General features: G+C 41.1%; 1 protein-coding gene and 1 pseudogene across 1 annotated transcript in view; both read right to left on the bottom strand.

Annotated features, from left to right (window-relative positions):
- SNCAIP (synuclein alpha interacting protein) overlaps positions 1–12,047 on the bottom strand; it is a 150,115-nt gene that overhangs the window by 75,317 nt on the left and 62,751 nt on the right. The gene's annotated exons all lie outside the window — the stretch shown is intronic.
- Positions 9,847–10,835, bottom strand: LOC114892118 (annotated as a pseudogene).

Here is a 12,047-nt window from a genome sequence, read left to right as displayed (position 1 = left end):
GGAACAGAAATATAGATCTCCTGGCAGTGCCTTGGGGTGCAGTTATCTTCCGCAGAGCAAACTCTCAGATAACGAAAAAGATTCCATTTCCCGTAACTTGTCTTTCTTATTATAAAAACTGTCTTATGTACTCAGACTTGAGTATCCGAAATAATTTACTTTTTTCTCTTTCGGATCTCTAATGAAGGGGTACCTTGCCAAAGGGGAAGGCGTACCTTGCCAAAGAGTAAGGAGTACATTATTGGAAAGGGAAAATAAATCTAGGCTGATGAAAATGAGCTTATCGATATAAGATCAAGAATGTAAAAATACCTAGTTTTTAAAAGGAAACTAACTCTGAAGGCACTGATTTCTCATTTTGAGGTTTTTAAAAATTTTACAGAAATAGCATAATTGCGGCAAAGGGGGGAAACCACTCTCCGTTCCATACCTCAAACCCATGACTTGACTCAATTTTCAGTGCTTCCCCCTTCCTTCCCTTCCCACACGCATATACCATTTTTACATATTTTTAATTATAGTGGATACGGAGTTGATCCAAAAAAGAATTAGGATGCTACTACCATGTACAAATGTGATTATCCATTTAGAATAAATATTAAACGTTCTTCTGAAATCACAGTAAAGTTTAAAATAAAACCAATTAGATGCTACTACCATGTACAAATGTGATTATCCATTTAGAATAAATATTAAACGTTCTTCTGAAATCACAGTAAAGTTTAAAATAAAATGAAAACCAATTTGTCTTTGATACCTAAATTAAATTTTATTATTTATAGAAATATAAAAATTGGTTCTTAAACAAATTTCTTGGTGCAAAAATATATCACTTTTCCTCTAAGCCTCACAAAGCTTTTCAGAGAAAAACGTACACACTCATACTTGCAAATTACTCAGAATAACTTTCTCTTCCATTCTGGTAGATTCTGAGACAATCCAGACTCTGGATTCCAACTTGTCAACTAACAGACTTTCTCCCAATCCAATTTCTTTGCACTAAGTCTGTACTCCACATTGAACTGTTGATTTACAGACTGTTCCCCAGGCTTTGGTGAACACAAAGATGATTCTGGGTGTCGGGATGGGGTACAGACAAGTGCAGTATCACCACAAACATGGAAACGCGAGATGAAGTAGAAAAACATGAGTCAAATCTGGGGACCAAGCGGATCTCTAAATATATAGAAATACAAAACTAAATACAAAATGCAAATGGACATATCTTAACTAAGCATATTAACAAGTAATCGTTGAGTCCCTGTTTGAGGTGTGTTTAACAACATGAAGAGCAATTTCCCTTTGAGCATAGACATTCTAATGGAACATATCCAGTGGATAATATAAATCATGACACCAAGGCACAGAGTCTTTATATTTGGATTTGGAGGTTGGTAGTGAGATTGTTTATTCTACAGAACAGCATATAAGAGTTATAGCAGTGCCAGCCCATTATAGGAAGGTCATATTTATCTCAGTGGGTTGGATGGTCCTGCCTCAGACTAAGTGGTCCAAGGCATACAGGATTCTCCTTTACTTCCCGATGGACTACCATATGTGGCCATCTCCTTTAACATGCCTTATTCTATCTACAACACAATTCCGTTTGTCTAGTTTCAATGCTTCTTTCTTTCAAGGTGCCACTTGGAAAGTATTACATCCTCGTTTATAAGGTACAGAAATCCCTGTGGTTCACCGATCCTGGCCACATTCCCAACATCAATTGCTTCTTTTCACTGGAGGGTGAGTCCATGGTTGTCCCAGGGATCATTATATTGCCTCTTCCTTCCCCAACTGCCCTTCCACTGAGCACATAGCACCCTCGAGCACTCCCTTCTGAGGAATTGGGATGTGACTGGAGGGGATGAGGTCAGGTTTAGAGCAGCTGTTGCAAATAATCCAACATGATAAGGAAACTGAGCTGGGCTGTGGGTGCTTTTCTCATTGTGCTCGTCAGGCACTGCCTCACCCCACATACCCAGTGGGACCCAGCGAGTGGGACCCAGCGAGCCCCCGTTTCTGACTGACACACAGGCACCGATGGAATGCACAGCTACAGAGGGCACAGACCAGAGGCCCAGGGGCCAAGTCTGGTCCACAGATGTGATGGGTTTGGCCCTAGCAGTGTTTCCAAAAAATTGACTCTGTTGCCAACTTGTAGCCCTTTGGTGCTTTCACATAAGAGTCTCGATTTCTGGCTTCACTTAAAAAATATCTGGAGGTCTGGGGGCACAGGTCTGCATTCCCCATGATAACAATGGGCTATAGCTGAGCTGTAGCTGCCCTGTCTACGGGACATGTGCTCCCCAGCTCCCCCCACACTCCCACCCCCCATCGGCTCTCCTCATCCACACATCCTGCCTGGCTCTGGGGGCATTTGAGTCTTTGACCCTTCAAAGGAATCCAGTATGAAACATGAAGTGCCACCCTCCTCCCTTTCCTTATTGGTGCCTTCTGCCAAACGCTATTTCCTTCATTTGTATTCTAACGTTGGATTTGTATTCTACAATTGTTTTAAATTCTCATACCACAACAGCAGTAAAACGAAATTTCTTACCAGTAAACTACCAGCATGTTACAATTTGTGCTTTTCTACAACCTCCATTTTATCTCTTAGTATGAGAAAAAGAAAACCTTCACAAACATAATAAAATGCTACGAGGCGGGGATTACATTTCCTTCACTTTACAGCCTGAGGAAGAAGAGGTCCTTGCCTTGTCATTGGCGTTGTGCAGTTACACGGTGCCACTTCACTATTGTGACTGGGGGGAGGGCGGAAGCTGTGCCAATGACAAGCCCAGAAAAAGACCAAGACCATCCTCCATGTGGCCAGCCCGAAAGCTTGGATGTAAGAAGGCCAACCCTGCTCAAGGCCGGTGAGAGTGGGTTGACACCTCAGTGGAAAATAGTTTTCAGCCTCCCCAGAAAGGGCAGTCCAGCTTAAAAGCCTTTACATGAGATTTTTACTGCTACACATCATAGTTGCCCTGGACCCCTCTGGGACCTCAGAGCACAGTCATTTATAAATTTGTACTGCAGCCTCATCCCACCAGCCCTGTGCCTGCAAGCTGCAGTCACTGGTCCCAGGTTCTCCGAGGACTTTCTCCCGTATTGCCACACCTCTCCCCTCAGCACACCTCTTACAGAGCTGTCCACCTCAGGTACTGCTGACTGGTTGAAATCATTCCATTTCAAGCTCAGTTGGGCTTTTAATTTCTCTTCATTGACATTGGCAAGTTTTAATGTGTTATGCACTGGAGTAGGTATGTCATGCGTTTAAGCTGTTTTTAAGTGCGGGGAGAGGTGACGGTAGAGATTGGGCAGGAGGTGGGAAAGCAGAGAAAGGGAAAGGAAACATTTTCCAATGGCTTAGCTCTACTACTTTGGGTCGGAAAACTTATAGGGAGGAAAAGAATACAAAAATTAGAATGTGAGGACACAGGCCTAGGTGGCTAGGACCCAAATGCCATGTAGAAGCTATTGCTGACACATCACACCCCTTCTCTTGATGTGCCCAAGGCACTGGGAGAAACTTTACCCAAACTCCAAATTGAGGTCAGCTAGAGCAGGAAAAGACCAAAGAAGTAACGAGCGTCAACTGTGCATAATGCCTGTAGGATTTTTCCTACTCTCACAGAGTTTGGATAAATTGCCAAGAACAGAAGTTCCTCTAGTGCCTATTAAAATGTACAGTAGAGGCCCTGGCCCTAATAGGTCTATCAACACCATGTCACCTTCTCATGGGTGACCTCAGTGATGGCCCAACTGCTTCCTTCAAGAGAAGATTCAATTTAGGGAAAAGCTCCAAGTAACTAGGAGTCCAACTGAATAATAAAAAGTAGGCATCGATTTAAAAAATAGCCTCCCCCCTCTAGTGTTAGGATTTTCAGGCGACATTTAAAAATTTTTTTTATAGTGACTTGAAAACTGACTCTGAAAATAATTCCAAATGAAGACTTACAAAAATCTGTTGGGTAATGGCTTGGAGTGGCCGACAGAATTTCTTTGAGAAACTGCCCTCATTTAATGTACACAGTCTGGTGTGCTTGGCTCATAAAAGGCTCACTGATTTGTAACTACAGTCACAGATCACATAAATTGCTCTACTGAAATTCTTCTTAAAATGAATTGCCTCACTCCAATTTATAAAGAGTCAGCATGGACTCATTCTGAAGGCTCATGTTACACAGATTTCTCCTCTTCTGCCAAAGTCACTATTGCTACATTTACCAGTGTACTAGGAGGCCTGGTAATTAAAAGTAAGTTGGGCTTGTCAAAATAAATGAGCAGGGTACATTCGGTGATGAGGTAACCTCGGTTGATTTGCATTACAACTTCTTTCTTTACTCTTTAATTCACCAATACTTGGGAAAACACAACAGCTGCCTACACCCTCACACACACACACTTGGCCAGATTTGTACTGGGATACATTTTCAGTTTGGAAGCCTACACATAGATACTGAACTTCCTTTCATATAACAAGAGTTCAAAAAAAAAAAAATCACAAACTACGTACTGGAAGGCTTGGGTGGAAAAAAGTGGAATATATGAAATGTTGTCCCCAGTTGGCTCGGTAGCTTGGCTGGCAAGAAAGCAACTCATTCCAAATGTTGGACTCAGTTTCTTTCACTCTTTGATTCAACAGTGGCCAGAAGCATGGCAGTCACTAAATGCCTAGTCTTGAAGCAGAAAAATGATAGAGGCAAGAAATTTCTACTGGAAAGAGGTAACTGAAGGAGAGCCAACAAGTACATATGAGGAGAAAAGGGAAAAGCACAAGCTGTGTAGATTTCATCCCCTTCTTCATTTATGGAATATTCCCGCATGTACATGCTGGGTAAGACCAACACTACTCTCCACGCCAGTATGCGGCATTCAGTACAAGGGGGAAATAGACAAGAAAACAAGCCGTTAGAATATACTGTGGTCCTACCTAGAGGGGTGGGATAGGGAGGGTGGGAGGGAGATGCAAGAGGGAGGGGATATGGGGATATATGTATACGGATAGCTGACTCACTTTGCTATACAGCAGCAAGTAACACAACAGTGTAAAGCAATTATACACCAATAAAGATGTTTAAAAAAATGCCTCCGTGAAGAGAAAAATGAAATCAATATTTAAATAATAAAAGATACAATGTATGTTTTCTAGGAATTCAAAAAAAAATGTATACTGTGGTCCCTGCTGAGACAAATAAATACACAGGAACCTGAGTCACTTAACCTAGACCTTGGAGAGGAGGGAAGTGTGACTGGTACAGGTGAGGTCTAAGCTGAAAGCTGAAGGGTGAGGATACAAATGGTGAGGGAGTCAAAGGGGCAGGACGAAGTGTTCTAGGTAGAGTTACAGCACAGGCAAAGGCCTGGAGGGGAGAATTCTGAAGCAGGATTTCCAGAAGAATGGGTAACATTGATTTAACACCTGTTGCTGTTTTTGCTTCAAAAAAGGGGTCTTAAAGGGTGATGGCCAGGGTGGATGGGTAAGGACAGCAGTCAGGAAGGTATTTCCAAAGCCAGAGTGTAAACAGAGCACGTGTTGGAATACCAACTTTTCTGGCATGTTTGGAGAAAGTACAAGCGAGTATTTGCTATCAAACAGGAGACTTCAATGTACAGTAATATATTGAGCTTGCTCCAGCTTGGGGGCAAGGGGAGCTGCATTTCCTGTTTGAATGCTCACAAACATTTGTGAAGCAAAACTTCTTAGCAGGGGCTAGGTCTGGGCGCCTTTACGTATACTCTCTCCTGTGCGTCTCACGAAGACTGGGAGACAAATATCTTTACAATCTCCTTTGTGGAGGTAAGGAAACCAAGGCTCAGTGAGGTTCTGTGATCGCCTCACACACGGGGCTTCTGGTGATACGTCTGTCTTGCTCCCTTATTTCAGCTTGCCAAAACCGCAGGGGTAAGGTAACACTTCGCCCGTATCAAACATTTTATTTTTTTCAAATCACCTTAAATATTTTTTTTACCTTTCTTGAGTACAACTCTGTGAGAGGGAGGCAGAGGGTGTCTATCACAGTTTGCAATCATATCTTTCCTATTTTGAAGACATCAAAACTCAGGAATGTGTCGGCCAAGGTTATGCACTCCTAAATAGGGGCAAAGCCAGCTCAGACAAACCACTTCCCGATAGCAAGTCCAGAGCTCTTCTGATTTACCCCCTAGACTGTTCTGAAACATGGCCGTGGCTCCGAACCATCTAGGCCAGAATTCCATAGGCATCCTCAGTCCTGAATTGTACTGTTTTGGGTGTTCACAGACCATAACTCCAAATTGCTCTTTCCTCTCTCCAGCAGAGTCTAAAGAGAATGGTATAGGCATGAGGATCATTAAAGAAAAGTGTATAGACCTTTGTGAACCTAACATACCTTATCCACAGGTGTCCCTGAACTGGCCAGTAAAGCATTGTATTCCACAGTCAATTGATTTAATACCTCAACTTCATCTTCAAAGAAAATTTGATTATGACCATCTTTCCTTATGTCTTATTGAAAAGGCAAGTAAAATACCACTGTACTAGGGAGCCTCATTCTAGAGGATTGTTCTGACAAAACCCTATAAAGGTTGGTCTTTTTGTAGTTTTTCAAAAAATTGAAGTATATTTGGTTTAAAATATGGTCCTTTTCGTTGTGAGCCCTAGCTTGTAGTTTAAAATTCTTGCAAATGATTTGGGGTTATTTCATTATTTCTAAAATCTGTCACTGAGAATGAACTAACTTATACCAGAACTTTAGAGACTGAAAGGACCTTAGTTTTTAAGCTCTGAGGCAGAGGTACTTTTAAATTTGTATTTGTGTGTGTGTGTGTGTGTGTGTGTGTGTGTGTGTGTGTGTGTGAGTGATTTAAACTGAGTTTAATATTTAAAATTCTTTTTGGAAGAGGAAGCGAAGAATCCATGCTCATAGTACCTGAACAAAAGAAGATAAAAGAATGTAGAATGGAAGAAAAATATAAACACATGTAAATACAAGGAAATATGTATTGTGTTCAGTTCTGGATGCCTCGACTTAAGAAGGCCACAGGCAAACCAGAATATGCTGAGACAGAGCAAGGAAGTCAAGACAGCCAGTGGCTGGCAAACTCTGCCTCATGTGACATAGCTAAGGAAATATCTAACTTGGAGAAAAGCACTCCTCTCTAAGAATCTAAAAAGCCATCAGGTAAAAGGAGGATTTGCCTTCAAGGTAGGAAACTTTTTGGAGGAAGTTTCAGGGATGCCAGTCTCAGCAAATACTTCTTAATAATGGCATAAATGGAATGGGCTCCTTGGTAAGATCACAACCACCCCAGCAAGAAACTGTTCCTTTAGAGGTTTGGAGAGATATTCTGAGGGAGAAAGATGAGAATCCTGCATTGGAAAGGAGGAACAGATGACCTTCTAAGTCAGAGATTCTGTGCGGTCCTGATCCAGGACCTTAGGACCATCCTGACCAACTCTGACCCCTCTCCAAGGTGCTACCATGACAACCTTTGTAGAACTTCCTTTATCCTATTTCAGCTGCCATCCTGATCCCACCAGGAATGCGAATGAAATATGGAGGTTAAGGGAGAGGAAAAGAGAGAGAGAGAGAGCCAGAGAGTTAAAGGGAGAATAATTTTAAAAAGCGAACTGGAATGTTGTTCATTCAGTGAGAATACAATTTACTCTCTGTTGTAGATGAAAACTTATCAATTCCACAAGGACAAAACTATGACCTAATGAGGCCCAAGCAAAAAGAAAATATCTGGGAAGGAAAAGGAAACATTTTTAGCACTGGGAAGTTGAGCCTGGGCGTATGCCAACCGTGTCCTGCACTGGCTTCTGGAAAGGAACTATGGAACTGGATCCCTTACCCAGTTATGTACCGGAAACTCTCCAAATTCAAGTTCCAGATTTTTGGCGCACCTGAAGTGGTCATGCTTTACTCTTGATTTTGCAAAGATTGCTTGATTTCTACAGTGGATTTGTTTGGCAATTATTATTGAGAATGTATGCAGCACAGATGACAATCCTGATTCTCATTTTAGAGAGAAGTAGACAAAACAGCACTGTGCATGGGAGCATTAAAGACTACATCAGGAGTCAGTTGTCTTGGCTTCGTTCTCATACCTCTCATCGTTTGTGAGCATTAAACTTCTGAGTAACCTAGACCAGTTGTTCTCAAAGTTCAGCCTGCAAAAGAATCAACCAGAAGGCTTATTAAAACAAATTGCTGCGTCCAACCCCGAGAGTTTCTGGTTCAGTAGGTATGGGTTGGGGCCTGAGAATTTACATGTCTAACAAGTTCCCAGATGATGCTGATTCTGCTGGTCTCAGAACCCCATTTGAGAACTACTACCTAAGATCAATGGCTGATCCCAGCCCTGGCTACATCTGCACTTAATTAAAAGATGGTGACCTCTTCCCCACATCCTCCATCTCCACAGATGTTAACTTCATTATACAGGATCCATGCCTAGTGCCCTTCTGATTAAACTTCCTCAGTGGACTCAACTAAGCATTTCCCATGAAGACCACCCAGAAACCTCAGGTCTTAAGTCTGTGTGTGTGTGTGTGTGTGTGTGTGTGTGTGTGTGTGTGTGTGTGTGTGTGTATTTTGATTCCCAGTGCTATACAAGGGACAGACATTGGCCTACCAAACCCTACAAAATTTGGGCCTTGGTTACTTTAAAAATTCCCTTCTCGGTAGCACTTCATGGCAACATGGATGTTCTAAGTTTCTCCTGTTAATGAGATCCAGGTTTATAATTTTAGATGCAGCATTTTCAGAGCAAGAATCTCTATTTAGGAGTATCCATTCACTAGAACTACAATATAGTAAATCCTATGTCTACTAATAAAAGGAAAATGAAAAAATACAAGAATTGAATAAGAATTAGCTTAAAAATCCAATGCTTATACAATATGTATGCATCATGAGATATTTAAACTTATTAATCATTGAATTTGAAGCAGTTCAAATGGCTACACTGGCTAACTAAAAAATAAAATCCTGGTCATGTGTTTTAAATTATAATGTGCTTATTTTTATTAAAACCAAATTCAGAAAACAGATTATTATGGATATTTTATCAGTTCTTCCGATTAAAATGTACCAATTTAATAACCAAAACAGGAAACAAACTCTCTGTAAAATAAATATCCCTTTTTTTCTGAAGAGGAGTATAGCTTGATATTTAGGTGATTAAGTAAGAAGCGTAGGCTAAATGTCTGTAGTAACCAAATATTTGCACATCTGTACATACACACAGGTATGATTTGGCAAGCACTAATTCTTTCATCCAATTCTTTTATCTAGCCCGAATTTACTAAAGATACTTAGAGGAAGGAAAATGATCAAAATCTATTTCTGGCTTAGATGAGGTACCACAATTGACAGTGCAAAAACTGAACATTGTATACTTAACTAATACATTTCCAATATGCGTCAAAGCATTTCAAGAAAAACATAAGATGAAAACACAAGATTACTGTTAAGTACCTTTAGGAATTCAGCTGGGACGTGTGATCCTCAGTTTCCACAATATGCTATTTTTTAACACAGTATCTTACACAGAGTAAATACTTAATCAATTGTTTGTTGAGTTCACTTCCAGACTGTGATCACTGTTGAGTCAGTCAAGAATTTCTACACTAAAAACTGTGGTATTGTCTAGAATAACAAACGTTGAGATGACTGTTTTTTCTTCCACTTACGATAACCTTGTGTTCATATATCTTCTTCTTGCAGTTTCCCTCAGAAGTTTTTTTTGAGGAGGTGTCAATCACCTAGTCCCTCTTTCAGAAACTATAATATCTATTGATGAGGCCTATGTAGACATCAGCTGAACCTTCCATTGATAGGGTCTGTTTCCCAAAGACTAAAACAGAGTTTTTTCCCAGTAAGCATATGGAGAGAGAATAACATTTGCAGGCTGTGGTGTGGGTTTTTCCTCTTTGGCATCACAGAAGGACATCAACTTCATTTTGTAATTCACCAGCATAAGCAGGAAAGGACTGAGAGCAGAGAAGCCTGAAGAGAGGGCTGTGAGAACGGCTGGAAAAAGGGCACAGGCTGCCAAAGTCTTTCAAGAAATAGACTAAGACAAAGTGAGAAATCCAAAGTGGAGTGATCAGCCACATTACTAAAATACTAAACTTGGCCCCTCTTAGGATTTCAATTTCTGAACCACCATCTCCAATCCAGATGTCACCATATGTCATCTTCTTTCTTTCCGAAAGCAGAAAAGACATCCAGAAACAAAGACTAAGACGGCTAAAGGAAGACTATCAATCAGAACCCAAAATACTTCCCCACAGTAAAACTCTACTTGCTTGTTTCCAAAGTCAATTAGGCAATCCATGTGAATCCTGTTAGTAGACAAGGGGTCTGTATCATTTCCTACATTCAGGTATTCTGATTTTCTAGTATAAGGTAAAACTGGGAGGTACACTGCCATGCCAGCCATCCAAAGTGCAGAAACCACCTTCAAGGAATGCTTCTGATGGTCCGGGTTTGGAGGCTCACTAAAGGGCTGGACAGTCTGGTAAAGCTTCTGGTGGTAGAGCAATGCAAAGTGTAACATGAACTAGATGGCCAGGAAGTCATCAGGGCTGCCATGAAGTGTAGAACTTGGCAGCCAGCTGAATCCGACATGAAACCAGAAGAATAAAGTATTTTTATGACATTCACCACCAAGTTTTTAACGAGGTGGACAAATATAAGACTGAAAATCAGAAGAAAGGATGTCTCTAAACGCCCAGTCATACATTTCCTTGTAGAATAAAATAAACACATGTTTCCAGCAAAGCTCACAAGGATTAGAAGGGGGCAAGCAATGATCTCAAGCACATCTGCAGAGGGCTTCATGGTAAATGGCAAATCAGTGAGCTCAGACGTCTTCTTCTTCAGTTTGAGTCATTAGGCACTTGAAACACTTTTAAGAAGTCTTTAGTGAGAAGACCTGGGTTTTTGTAATTCACTACGTTGACACAACCCTCACCTTAAGAGTTCGGAGATGGTCTGTAACAGAATTCTGCTTGCTCCAGTGCTGAGCTGCTGGAAACAAAACAGCTTCTCAAGAGGATTCTGTTTTATCATCTCTGGGGATGTAACTATAACGAGAAAGTGCTAGGTATCATCACTTCATTAAAAGTTCTCAGAAATGTATTTATAGCACTGTAATGAGGGAGAGAACAAAATTAAATTTGTGACAGCAAAAGAAAGGTAGCCAGAGGCTGAAATGACCCTCTCCACTCATAAAAAATATTAAAGAAGTGAGGGTGTCTGAATAACAATGAAGATTTCCAAATAACAAAATTACATATTTTGTTATTATAATATATTTTGTTATTATATATGACATTCTTTAATGTCAAAATTATATATTTTGACATTAATAACATGATAGAGATTTATGAAGTATAGCAGTTTTCTAATTCCTCTACCATTTTTGCAAAGCAGATATACTATGACCTGTTCTGATGATCTCTTGGGGTTAGGATTACAAAAGAGATGATAGAAAATACTGTGCTACCACAGGGAAGGGAATAAAGAAGACAGGGAGGGAGAGAGGGAGGAAGGAAAGAAGGAAGGAAGCAAGCAAGGGAGGGAAAAGGGAAGGGAGGAAGGAAGACATTTTTATAAACATGGGCATTACGTCCAAGACCAAATCTTTTTTTTTTTTTTTTTTTTTTGTGGTACACGGGCCTCTCACTGTTGTGGCCTCTCCCGTTGCGGGGCACAGGCTCCGGACGCGCAGGCTCAGCGGCCATGGCTCACGAGCCCAGCCGCTCCGTGGCATGTGGGATCTTCCCGGACCGGGGCACGAACCCGTATTCCCTGCATCGGCAGGCGGACTCTCAACCACTGCGCCACCAGGGAAGCCCCAAGACCAAATCTTTAAACTACTGGTTAAAGAAACAGTCTGATAATTTGGAAGTCATTAGGGAGACCCCACCCAACCGCCAGCTGGGCACAAGAGGCTAGGAAAAGATTTCTGTCCTAAGTATGACTGCAGAGTACAGAGCAAGGACAGAAAAACGTCATTGAAACACGCTGCTCAAGTAATCACTTTCTGGA

Source organism: Monodon monoceros, unplaced genomic scaffold (genome assembly GCF_005190385.1).
Source record: "Monodon monoceros isolate NGI ecotype Baffin Bay Population unplaced genomic scaffold, NGI_Narwhal_1 Super_Scaffold_12, whole genome shotgun sequence".
Lineage (NCBI taxonomy): Eukaryota > Metazoa > Chordata > Mammalia > Artiodactyla > Monodontidae > Monodon > Monodon monoceros.
This window is presented reverse-complemented; position numbering and strand designations above follow the sequence as displayed.